Here is a 13,375-nt window from a genome sequence, read left to right on the forward strand (position 1 = left end):
AGCCACCCTGCTTTCTCCCTCAGCCACCTGTGAGTGAGCCACCCTTTTGAACTCAAGTCTCAACATGTCACTCCCGTACCCAAAAGAACCCAGTGGCCTCCCATCACACCTAGAATGATCCAGGGTCGATAGCCCTACTGTTGAGCTCCCACATGGTCTGCCCCAGCAATACCTCGGAGCGAGCGCCCTCTGGACGCACCGACCCCACTGTGGGTCCTGAAATATACAAGGCCCTGCCTTGCCTCAGGGCCTTTGCACAGGCTGTCCCCTCAGCCCTGGGCTCTCAGCTGCCTCGCTGTTCACAAAATTCTCCCTGACCTCCTTCAAGTCCCTGTTCCCATGCTAGCCCTCAGAGAGGCCCTCGTGACCAGCCTGTCTAAGTAGCATTCTCTATCCATTGCCGGCAGTCTTGGCCTCCTCCTATATTTCACTGGGTAGCAAAATATAGAAAATGGACTTACTTTCTCTTTCATTTCCACAAGGGAATGAACCTTGCCCATTTGATTCTAGTACATCCCACTGCCTAGAGCGGTAGGTCTCCACCAGGGGCAAGTGTGCCCACCAGGGGACATTTGGCAATGTCTGTACTTTGGCTGTCACAACTCGGGGGTGGGGCAGCGGTTACTACTGGCATTGAGTAGGTGGATGCCAGGGATGCTGTCTAACACGTGGCTGTGCACAGGACGAGCCCCCCATAGAATACCCGGTCCAAATGCCCAAGGTGTCAAGGTTAAGGAAGCCTGACCTACATACACAGCAGGGACCCAACAAGTATTTGCTGCTTGAGTGCATAAGTAATGAATATCGAGGCTCCCATCTATGGAAATGCCTGTGCAGTTCTTGTGATACTGACGGTCTCTTCTCAGGATACTAACATTTCACTTATCTCTTCATTCAACAAATGTTCACCGAGCACGTGCTGTGCCACGTGCTCTGTGCTGCGTGTGCAGTGGTGAACAGACCATACGCAGGCCCTGACGTCTGAGCCTAGAGGGAAAAAAGGAGATTCTGTAGAGGCATCCAGGGACCTGTGTGCTTCTCCAGCTCTGTCACTATCGGTCACACAACCTTGAATAAGTCACTCGACTTCTCTGGACATCTCTTGCTCATATGTAAAATGCAAGGGTTGCTTTGATGCTGAAGCCCGCTTCCAACATCTAAACTCTATGCATTTAATTGATCATGGAGGATCAGTTCCTCTTTAGCATTTTTACATTCATACAATACCATTTGCATTGATTATAAAAGCTTTGGTGAGCCACGTGTCCTGCAATAGGGGACTGGTTCAATGAATGACCACGTGACAGAACACACTGTGAGCGTTCTCCTGTAAAACCATCTCCAAACAAAGGCGCCTGGAGCTCAGGAGGAAAACCCCCCTCAGCCCCAGACCTCCTGAGTCAGAATCTCCCACATGTCCCAAGAGTCTATATTTCTTTTCTCTACTTTTTTAAACCTTAGTATGAACATTTTCAGGTACACAGAACATCATCCAGAGGAGCCCAGTGAAGAGCACCGATTGACCCAACGAGTGTCCACTTACCAGAATCATTTAAAAGTCAGTTCTTGATCTAGAGCAGTGGTCCTCGAAGTGTGATCTGAGGACACCTTGTGGGTCCCCAAGACCTTTTATGAGGTTCTATGCTGTTAAAATATGTTTATAATAATCTTAAATTATTTACCTTTTCCATTCTCATTCGCCCGTGAGTGTACAGCAGCATTTTCCAGAGGCTACACGTAGCTACATGAGTCGGGTATGACAGTTCATCTGTCTTCTATTCAGCCAGTCATTAGTGGTTTCTAAAGTGTAAGAAGTAACTTATTCTATCATGACACATCCCTCCCGACTACGACAATATGCAACTCCAAAAAAGAAGTCTCTGCGTACACACAGTGTATCTATCTATTGCTGTGTAAGACAGTAGCTCAAAATATGGTGCCAGAAACAAACATTGACTGTTTCTCCCTCTGTCTGCCATCCGAGACGGGCTTAGCTGGGTGTCTACCACACCATAAGATTGTCACATCTCATAAACTGTCCAGTAGTTGCCTCATATCAGCTAATAGGCAGTCACATAAACATAACCCAGCTGTCCCCAAATGCCTTTAATAGATTTTTGTTCAGGCCAGAAGCCAATCAAGAGCTACAAATGATATTTGATTATTGTCAAGGACTGAATGTGTCTCCTCCAGATTCACATGTGGAATCCTCACACCCAAAGGGATGGTGTTAGGAGGCGAGGCCTTTGAGAGGTGATCGGGTTATGAGGGTGGAGCCTTCATGAATGGGAGTAGTGCCCTTCTAAGAGGCCAGAGAGTTGGATGGGTCTCTTCCTGCCATGTGAGGACACAATAAGAAGTCAGCCATCTGCAACCCAGAAGAGGGCTCTCACCAAAACCGGACCATGCTGGCACCTTGATCTTGGACTTCCAACCTCTAGAACTGTGAGAAATAAATGCTGATGTTAAGCCACCCAGCTTCTGGAACGGTCCATCACAGCACAGCTGAGCATGACAGTTACTCAGTCTCGTAAGTCTCATTTGATGGAGAATCTTCCCTTTTTATTTTTTTGCCTGATACTGACTTGTTGCAAAGACAGGGCCCGATGGCTCACTGAAGGTGCCAAGCCCTCTAAGGCACACGAGGGTGCAAGGGGCCACTCTGGGGTACAGGATCAGAGGAGCTACCCGGACAGCCTGGAATGTGGCCTGTAAGGACAATGGCCAGCAGAGGATAAGGGGGCTGCTGGTGCCCAGCCGTCTGCACATCAGCTCTTTCACACTGAACATCAGCCCTCTCTGGGAGACCAAGTTTTAAGGGGCCAGGAGAGTCTAAAAGAGAGCTGATGGCAGGGCAATGGGCAGAAGGACACATTACAGTCCCAGGCCAGAGTGGGGGGGACAAGGACAACTATGCCCCCACCCACAAAGCCACTGCCATCACTGCTTCCTGCCTCTTGGGAATTTTCCAGCATGTAGACCCCCTTACATCTATCTGATCCCCGCCGAAAGGCAAGGAAGCAGGACCGGCGCATGCAGTTGGTCCCATTTTATGGGTATGGCAACTGCTCTGCGGGGAAGGGCCGCAGCCAAAGCCACCCTGCCAAGTGGCAGAACCAGACTTTAGACATAAGTCCCACATGGATGCTTAAAGCATGTGACCCCCACTGCCCAGAGAGGGTATCCACATCAGGGTTCGGGGCCAGCGTGCCTTGGCCTCCCCTACCTGTGGTGAACATCACACCATCAGCGCCAGCAGCGCGGGCCTTCTCGTCTCCTGCTTACAACACCTCTGGCAGCACCACTCAGCCCACTTGTGCAGATAAAGAGAGGCACTGAGCAGTAGCCCACACCAGGTTCCCAGTGGCCCCACACAAGGACAACGCCCAGGTCTGCCACATGCTGAGTCCAGCAGTGGTGGACACACATTGACCTACTGCCTGCAGGTTCCTTTTCCCCTGACACCCCTTCTGCTGAGGTGGCTTCCCAGCTACAATTGGCACACAAATAAGCCACCCCTCTTTGACAGAAGCTATTTCTGCACCCCACAGCATAAAAAAGCCTTCACATTGTATTGCCTCTATATATAGCACTGCAGAAGGGAATCAGACCCCGAACTCTGACCAAGGGCTCAACATCAAACAAATCACAGGAAAATGAATTCTAGAAAACTGCAGCCAGAAGAACATTTAGAGACCCTCTAAATCATTGGTTCTCATGCAGCCAATGGAGCCCCCTGACCCCCCCACCAGGGGGGAAGTGTCTGGAGACATTTTTCATTGTCACAACTTGGAGAGAAGGGAAGGAGCGCTGCTGGCATCTGGTGGGTGGAGACCAGGGCTACTGCTAAACATCTTACACTGTGCAGGACAGCCCCATGACAAAGAATGATCCAGCCTAAAATGTCACTACTGCCGAGGTGGAGAAACCCTGCTCTAAACTCCTGGGTTCCTTCAAATACGAGAAAACTGAGGCCCAAAGACACAAAGTGACTTGTCCAAGGTTACACAGCCCGGAGCCAGAAGTGGAATCCATGTCTCCACCCACTCCGTCTCCATTGTCTGTTCTCAGGTTGGGCTGGGGGAGAAGCGAGGGTGGGACCTGAAGGAAGTCAACCTGCGCCAAGTGAAGAAGACAGCAATAAAGAAATTACGGGTGTGCAACCTCAGAGAGGAATGCCTTCTTCAATTATCAATGACAACGGCATTGCCTTGCAGGTCCCCCAGCAGTGGCTGGTGGGTCACACTATTCACCATGTGAGTTCCAACAGAGTTCACTGCTGCCGCAGCTCCCAGAGGGCACCCTGGTTTACAGGAAAGAATGCCATTTTCTCCTCCTACGGGTGCCCACACCTGTCCTAGCCTTGGCTGGGTTTTGAACCAAAGGAAGGCATCTACACACAGGTCCAGACCTCTCAAGAGTCCATAAAAAAATCCCACTGAACTGAAAAGTCACCTGACCCCCCCCTTCCATCTGCCGCTGAGTCATCATCGGCCCCTTCTGTCAGCAAGCTCATTATTCTGCAAGGGGATTCACAACAACGCTGGGAATTCTTGGGTTTTTGTGCTTGCCTCCACCCCCATTCTCTTCCAAAGACCATTTTGTTCTTAAGAGAGCTGATTCACTCTCTCTTGCCCTCACGTGTTATCTTTAGAGGCTGCATTGTATTGTAGTTTATTTTATTGGATGCTGTTATTTTTAAATCTACTTAAAACACCTGAAGGGGGGAAATACATTTATGAGATATCCCCTTTAAATGCCAAAACCTTGCAAAATAATGCAAAAACGTTTTGGATTGCATATCAAGCTATTTAAACTGCTAATGAAGAAGTTTCCATTCCATTCAAAGCAAAGCAGCTTTTGCTTTAAAGAAATCAGGCTCAATTCTGAGGACAAACCCCTGTCAGAATTAGTAAATGGACCACTATTCAAGAAGCACAATGACAGCTGGAAATAGTTGATAGTTATCTTGACCAGGCCCCACTCTCTCCTTATAAAGCATGTATTGGTGATCATTCCAGATTTCCCCTTCCTGAGCAAAAGACCAAGTCTTCCTGCCTGACCGCTGCCCACTTTCCCGGGATGGGCATGCAAAAGACCCAAGTCACGCTGGCCTGCAACAGCCCCTCTCTCCCCCGCCCCCGCGCCTGGTGCATGCAAAACTGAAGCAACCAGAGATCCCGCTTTGCCTTCCTGGGGCGCTGCGGGGCTGCAGGCCCGCGGGCGGGACTCGGTGGCGCGCACCCCTTACCTGCAGTGCCGCATGGCGTAGCCGGCCACCCACCTGCACAGCATCCTAGCTAGAGCATCCTTTCTTCAACGCCAGGGCTGCGAGCGCGGTGACGTCACCGGAGGCGGGTCCCACGCCGCCACGTGACACCCTCGGGGGCCCGCGGGAGGTGGCGAGAAGTGGTGGGCAGGCAGGCTGGGCTTGAGGGAGACCCTGGGAGTCTCGAGGTGAGGAGCGAGTGGCGGGGAAGCCAGCTCCAGCCTCCCTTCCGGGCGCTGAGCTCGCTGCGCGCAGCTGGCTTGGCCTTCCACCAACGATGGGAAACGAACGGCAAAGAGGGAGAAATGCAAATAATTACAGGCTCCACGCACGTAATAGGATTTCAAGGGAGCTAGCAGTAAGGTGATTAGTAATGAAAGGGAATAATTTAGTGTTTTATTTTAAAAAGTCTTTATCAAATGCAGTGGAGAAATAAGCACGTTTTCTGTAAATGAAATTGGCAGTGAAAAATATAGAGTGCAAGGCCATACTTTACACAGAGAGCAATGTTTCCAATCGTATATGAAACAGGATAGCAAACACTTGCATTTGCAGCATATTCATTATGGAATATTATACTAATTGCACTGATGAATAATGCTCTTAATTACTCCCAATAGCTACATCCCGGCATTAACCTGTATTTGTCACAGAAAACAGTAGTGACGACACATATTTATACTACTTCCTTGAACATCCGATTATTTAAAATAAAGCCCTATTGCCTGAGCGTGGTTGTCCACATGTCTGCGTGTGTTTTCTTAAATCTGTCTTGAGATGACAGAGTTAATTCACAGTAGCTCGTTATTTCACGTTTTCTAATTTTTATCACATTCTGCAGAAGTGAGTCACTGTACTACTCTAGAAAATATGTACAATGTCAACATTCCTCGCGCACAATCGACAACAGCCTTGCCTAGAAAGCCTGAGACAATTCCAACTGTGGTCATTTTGTAAATTAGAAATGGCGTATTTCAAACTCAAGCAGTGAACGTATCAACTTTGCTCGCCAAACCACATAAATGTTTTTGAACTGTGAAAGGACAAAAGCAAGAACTGTTTTTATTTGTATTCCAGTTCCACATAGACTAGTTTACTTGCCCTCGCGTTGGAATCACCATTTTAACATTCCCTTCCTCGTGCCCCTGGAGGGGATGCGAAATGGATTGTTTTACAAGCAGGCCAGGCTTACTTGCTATTTATTCCAGCAGCTTTCGTGGCCTTCTATTTTTAACCCCAGGCACTTGACTGCCATTCCCTCCAGATGAACACAATTTCTGTTCAGAATGCCAGCCTCTAATTTGGGGGTAAATATGACCCTCTCTCAGCCATCAATTATTTTCAACACCAGATTTTAAAAATCAACCAAGTGGCCATGTGGTTTTCTAGGTCACTCTTCTCAAGTTTGTTTTTTTGAGTGATAAGCAACTTACCTTCTGCTTTCAGATGCCTCAGATATAGAGTTAATATGCTACCGAAATCCCCTCTCTTGTGGGTTCAGGGTCTCATGGAGATAGAAATTGACAGGCTCACTCTCCTGCCAGAGGTGACAGTCGATTTCAACCTCACACAACCAGGCCTTCCCACCCCACCCCCAGCCAGCTGGGCAGTGTCACGTGCTCCGCCCAGCCACTCAGCCCTGCCCAGCCAGCTCTGTCACCTCTTGTCTCTGGCAGCCGGTCAGGCCAATTTCCTTCGCCTGCACTGGGGCATTCTTCCCCAGAGAGAGCCCGGCATCCCCAGCACAGGAAGCCCTTCGTAGCTGTGCAGACCACTGCGACACAGTTCCAAGAATCAGTGCGGGGCGGGGGTCCTATAAAATGCCATCCTGTGGTCTGAGGTAATTTGCTCTGTGTTCCGGATTGGTGGAAATGTCGAAAGTAGAGCCACCTTCCTCCTCGTGGGTGACTTTTTTGCCCATTGCTTAGTTTCACCTTCTGTTTTCAAGGTGATTGCTCAAGTGTAAAAGGCATTACAGCAAATAGGCCGGAAAACTGCAGTTTTCAACAGCATGAGATAACTCTTCCAACATCCTCCATGCCCCCCGTGAAACTTGTCATTTTGGCAAAGATTTTTTTAATTAAAAAAAAAAAAGATACCACCCATGAGAATGTAAAATCGAACAATCTTCCTGGTGGGCTGTTCAGCATTTTTTACCAAGAGCCTTACAAGTCTTCATGTTTGAAAAATACTGTGGTCCCCATGACTGTGGAGTTTTCACGTAGCGGGGAAAGGAAGGGAGTACAAGCAACCACTCTGGGAAAGTTCGCTGCAGCATTATTTATGACCTCAAAGCACCGAAAGCAAGTAAAATCTCCAAAAACAGAGGATGGGTTCAATTATAAGACATCTGTTCAACGGAAGACTTGAAATTAACACGGAACTAGATACTTTTTGACGTGGAAATACCTTCACAGTTTATTAAATGAAAAAAAGCAAACTCTAAAGTATTATGTGTTGATCGACCCTTCTAGTGTACTAGGTGTGATACATTCCTATCTGCCAAAGACTGTGATATATGAACATGGAAAACAACTAGGAAGAGAATTCACAAAAGTATCAAGCTATCCATCTAGATAGGTTTTCATGACACTTTGCCTATTGATAGAATAGTTTCATTTTTAAAGTTTTATACATCAAATAGTTTTTAATTTGACCAGGCTGCCCATTAATTTATATCTGAAAAAGTTAAGTGGCATTTCATTTTTTAGCTACTATATTTTACAGCATTAAAAAGCATACGTAGCCCTGGCTGGTGTGGCTCAGTGGATTGAGTGCTGGCCTGCAAACCAAAGGGTGGCTGGTTCTATTCCTAGTCAGGGCATGTGCCCGGGTTGCAGGCCAGGTCCCCATTAGGGGACGTGTGAGAGGCAACCACACATGGATGTTTCTCTCCCTCTCTTTCTCCCTCCTTTCCCCTCTAAAAATAAATAAACAAAATCTCTTTTAAAAAGCATAGGTATTAGGTAGCTTCTCAAAATATTGCTCTATTTAATGTTGCTCTATGCACAATGGCATTTAGCAGACAGAGCAGAGCCCACCATCTTGCCCAGACTCACATAGACGGGTCTCGTTTGAGAATGATATGCTAAATAGCTGGTACTGAGAGACAAAAGTACTCCTGACCTGAGTTTCTTAGCCACCAATATGGACTTCTTATTGAAAACCTGTCTTCTTGGCCACATTTTATAGAGCCAATGAGACATGCCAGCAATAGCCCCACGTGTAACTCAGCTTTAGAGCAGCAGGTCTGTCTGATGGTGGTGGCAGGCGCTATTACTGTACTCAGGTACATATACACCCACTTTTTAAAATACCAACTTGAAATACAAAATTAAGAGTACAATATGCTCAGAACCGAGCTTTGAGCAATCTGGTATCCTGAATGATTTAGAGATTTGAGAAACTGATAGCAAATTGTACCTGTAATATTTTCCAGCTATGCAGACATTAATGCATTGATTCAAATCCCTTTACTCCGTGAACATAGCCCTGGAGTCAGCCTGCAAAGACTGGGGATTGAACCCGCAACCCTTTGGTTTGCAGGACGATGCCCAACCAACTGAGCCACGCCAGTCAGGGGTAGGATGACAAAGTTTGACAATATGTTATGCAATTCAAACTTGAAAGGTCACACGTGTCCTGAGAGGGAAGCATCACATCCTTTGTGTACACATTTAGTTTTATTGTAACAAAGCAACCTGTGTACTTTTAACATTTAAAACTGAGCGTTGCCTTTCCTTTGCAGTGAAACAGAAATTTTAAAATGAACAGGAACAAAATTACAATAGAGAAATGTCAGTCGTGAATAAGATGACACAGGTTCTGCTGATTCTCCCATTGAGTGACAGTGTTCACGTCTTCGTTCGGAGAGAATTTTATTTTAAAAGTGTCATCTTCAATTGCAAGGGTGTCCACTAAACATTACAATTAAACATGCCAAAGGAGAAGCTGGCCTATAACCCCTTTTATTTTTTAGTTCCTTTTTTTAAACAAGAGAAAGTAGACAGATACGCGTTGGTAAATGCTGACTGTCGACATTCACATGGAGACACAGTGTAGTCCCTGAGCCCAATATACGGAGAAAGGAGGAAAAAAGCTAGAATTCTATTCGCTGCTGCACAGGGGCCTAGCGCCCTCCAGCTCCCAGCAGAGCCAAGGGAGCAGAAGGTTTTTCTTTTTCCCCACAGAACATGGTGTGTTGATTCCATAGTGTCTGTTGAGACAGCAAGGGATACAAATGAATTTGGAACAGAAAGGGGCCGAGATTCTTTTCCCACTGCATTCTGCTGAAGGTACAGCACCCCCAAAAGGAGGCGAGAACCATGGTGTAAAGGAGAGAAAAGAGACCTCAAACACAGGGAGACTGAGCACAAGAGAAAAACCAAAACCAAACAAAAAAGACTGTCCCCAGGGACTGAAGAAAGTTAAAAATGAAGGTTGGAATCCATCAGTGTTCCATTGGTCACCTTCTCCTTCACCTTCCTCTCTTTCTTCCCCCTCACCACCATCTTCATCTTCTTCTCCTTCACCTTCATCACCATCATCTTCTCCTTCCCCTTCTTTATCATCCACATCAGGGACCAGCTGGTATTGCAACCATTGCTGATGACGTCTCCTGACTCACTGCGCCTGCACTGGAACGGCCGGTAAAGCCGGCGAAGAAGTTCTCTGGCTCCTCAGGCGGCCTGGCTTTACCCTTCGTTGTACTTGAATGTTTTGTAGTATCCTTCCCAGATTTCCACTTAATGTCAGTGGATCACCACTCTCATCCAGATGAAATTCTCCGGAGAGAACTTCACTTTTGAAGCAGGGATTTTCATGAAAATAATAACCTATCCTGTAACCTGATTTACTATCTTCAAATTCTGTCACTTGAACTCTTGTCAGATAACGCAGCGCCTCTTCGTCCCCTTTTCCAAGCAGTGCGGACACTTGTGCGTGGTTGACAAATGTCGTTACCCAGAAGTTGTGGATTTTGGTGATCAATTCTGACCTCTTCTGGAAAAAAGATAGTTGGCGGAGTTTGTTATATTCTGTTCTACTTTCAAAATCTCCTCCCCGGATTGTTCGTTAGTCTGTTTTGTTTGTGTTTTGTCAGTACGTTTGATTGCTTCTTGCTGTCCCTTCTCTCCCTTCAGTGCTGAGAGGTCGCAGTTTTTCTGGCTTGGGGACAGGAGGCAGTCCCTTTTTTGATCTAGGTGGGAGCGAAGACTGGAGTTTGGGGGCCCTGCTGGGAGGCAAGTGTGAGAATGAGGCCGCAGGGAAGTTACACGTCTGGAAGAAGAAACATCAGCAGGAAGGAAAACACCAGCCAGGAGCTGCTGTTACTGTTCAGTCATGTGGGGGACCAGGCTCCAGTTCCCCCCATTGAAATTCACTTCTTATCCTGCCCTGTGCACAGAAAGCTCATGGTCGTCATCCTGCATGAACAGATTCCTTAAATACTTATGTCATAACATTTGAGCTTTCCTTTCTCCACGCTGGCGCCTTCTCCTTTTCTCAGATTTCTGCTTTTTATCCCTTTGAATCTTTTTCCTCTGAATTATCCACTGCTGGGACATTTGGCAATGTATGGGGACATTTCTGGCAGCCACAACAGGACGGGGGTGCTGCTGGCATCCAGTGGGTGGTAGTCAGGGATGCTGCTCAGCACCCCACAGTGCCCAGGACAGCCTCTCAATGGAGAATGTTCCAGGCCACGGTATCATTAGTGCTGAGGTGGGGAAACCCTGCTTTAGAATGACTTAAAGGTGATACTCCCGGCAGGTGGAATATTACCCCCTGTCTGTTCATACAGTGTTTCCCAATCGATGCACAGGACACTGCCAAGGGTGGTTACTCTGGGGCCAAAACCCAGTGGCTGTGGCATAGAGGTAGAAGGGAAGTTGTCATACACATGGAAACACATTACATAGTAAAAACACTGGTTTTACATTACATTAATGCCACCTTACATCAATGCCACCAATATCACTGGATTCTCACAGCAGCCTGAGAAGGTGGGGCGAGCAAGCTGTGGCCTATTTTGAAGACAGCCCTGACCTGACAGTGGTCACCTACTCTGCTGCCTGGGTCCTCCACCAGGTGCCCAGGCTTGTCACTGTGGCACCATCCCAGCTCCCTGGGGCCCTCCACAGCATTTGCCAGGTTACATCCAAATCATTCACTCATATGCACGCCCAAGCTCCTGAAGGATAACGGAGAGCTGGGCTTACCTGTCTTTGAAAGCACAGTGATCAGCACTGTCTCTGAAATACAATGTTACATCAGAACCAAAATTGTCTCCAGATGTTCTCAGCCAAAATTATCACCTTTTATCCTACACCCGTCTTGAAGCAGGACATGACCGGATTACAGCGTTATCGTCTGGTCTATTGTGCCAAGCCTCTGCCAGCTTCCATTTCCCCTCGTGTCAAGTGGGGAGTGGTAGTCGTCGTCGCAAGAACATTCTGCAGCACAGAAAGAACAGGCAATGCCTCGCAGAGCTGCAGCAGAGCCTGAGACACAAGGCAAGTGTGTACCCCTGAACATGCTTGTCAAAATATCCTTCCCCCCAAAAAAAATCCTCCCAGATTTTGAACCAAGTGGATGAAGTTAATAAAGACTCTACAAACACACACTCACTACTGTATGTAAAGCCCCATGTGGACCATATTTGCACACCATTGTCAACCACATAAACTCACTCTGCGGGGACCTACAGGGTGTATAACCCCTGGCTGGTTAGGAATCACTGTTTCCCTTGCCCAATAATGCAGAGTTGTCAAACAAGAACAGCCTGTTGTTATTTTTTAATGTGACATTTTGCTCACAATAAATTTTTCCACCAAATTTGGTTTTTATAAATATTATCTTTATTACTGATTTTTTTCTTCTGGTGCCCACATAAATTTTGCAGCCAAGGTAAGCACCTACCTTGCCTACTCTAAAATTCCAGACTGAGTATCTGGTAAATTATTCTATAAATGGTGGGTCTTCTAAAACCTACAAGTGAGGACCTCTTTCTTCTGACCTTATGTCCTTGGCTCCTTCGCATCTAGGCACACTCTCCAAATGAATAAATGAATGATCCCACATGTAGCTTGGTGCTATCCACGTGGTCAATGCCATCTAAGACTTGAGACGTGGTGAATGACGCATACTCCCGGAGTATACAATCTAGCCTCCCCCATGCATTCTGAGCTGTGGTCATAGACCGTGGTTGCCATGTGAAAGCTGCAAATGTGACCATCTTATCCTGATGTCTATCCAAAGGGACGGCCTTGGGTGAGGTGACAAACAACAGCTTTGAAAGCCCTCTGCATTTTTGCTGTGGAGTTGTTGTCATGGGCGCCGTCCATTCTAGGAAGCCTGGGAAGACAGCCTGGACAGCACTAAGGGCCAAGAGAACCATGCTTCCCCTAAGGAGCCCCTCCACCATTTTCCTCTCCGACAGTGAGCACTGTGCAGTTGACAGCGCCTCCTTTTTCTCCTTGGGTGCCAGGAAACTCAGGTTGTCCTAAGGCAGTTCAGTGTGCCTGTCTCCTCACACTGGGTATGCTGGTCCAGGTTCCATAACCCAGCTCTCTGAGGGTGGGGAGTGAGGGGGCCCTGGTTTGTAGCATTTGCAGAAGCCCATGGTATAAATTCTCCCACCACGGCTGGCTTCAGGCTGCTGAGCGCGGAGTTGGAAGGTGATACAGCCTGTCCCCTGGACCGAGGCAATGGAAGTAGGCTGTGTGACTGCAACTGGACAAGGGGCACCATCTCCCACCCTGGCCTTTCAGAAAAGCTGGTACTTGTCCAGGTGCTTTGGATTGGAAAGATGAGTTTTGTGGAATAGCTCTGCTTCCATGTGGTAGCACAAGTTTCTATTTATATTTAAATTCATTCAAATTAATCAAACCTAAAACCTAGTCCCTCAGTCGCAGTGGCCACCTGTCCAGCAGCCGATAGCCTCAGTGGATTAGATACAGCACAGTTCCGTCATCGCAGACAGTTTCATTGGATGGTGCTGTAAAGCATCGATTTTAAATTCTTTCCCAATTTATTAAGTAAAACAGTTTGTGATTATTACCCAGGGGATCCTGCCTGTGATTGCAGAAAAGGAAAAGCCATCTGGCC

General features: G+C 47.3%; 1 protein-coding gene and 1 pseudogene across 3 annotated transcripts in view; both read right to left on the minus strand.

Moving 5' to 3' along the window:
• The window catches only part of CLCN4 (chloride voltage-gated channel 4), a 51,297-nt gene extending 44,436 nt beyond the window's left edge, over positions 1-6,861 (minus strand). For 2 of the 3 annotated variants that reach the window (XM_053917297.2, XM_024569808.4), the window contains exons 1-2: positions 6,703-6,861; positions 5,252-5,534 (exon numbers count right to left, since the gene is read on the minus strand). The gene's annotated coding sequence lies outside the window, so the exon portion shown is untranslated. The remainder of the gene's footprint in view (positions 1-5,251; positions 5,535-6,702) is intronic. The other variant, XM_024569809.4, reaches the window with a different exon arrangement.
• Positions 5,317-12,665, minus strand: LOC112313305 (protein SET-like; annotated as a pseudogene).
• Between the last annotated feature and the right edge of the window lie 710 nt (positions 12,666-13,375).

This window comes from Desmodus rotundus, chromosome X (genome assembly GCF_022682495.2).
Source record: "Desmodus rotundus isolate HL8 chromosome X, HLdesRot8A.1, whole genome shotgun sequence".
Classification (NCBI taxonomy): Eukaryota; Metazoa; Chordata; class Mammalia; order Chiroptera; family Phyllostomidae; genus Desmodus; species Desmodus rotundus.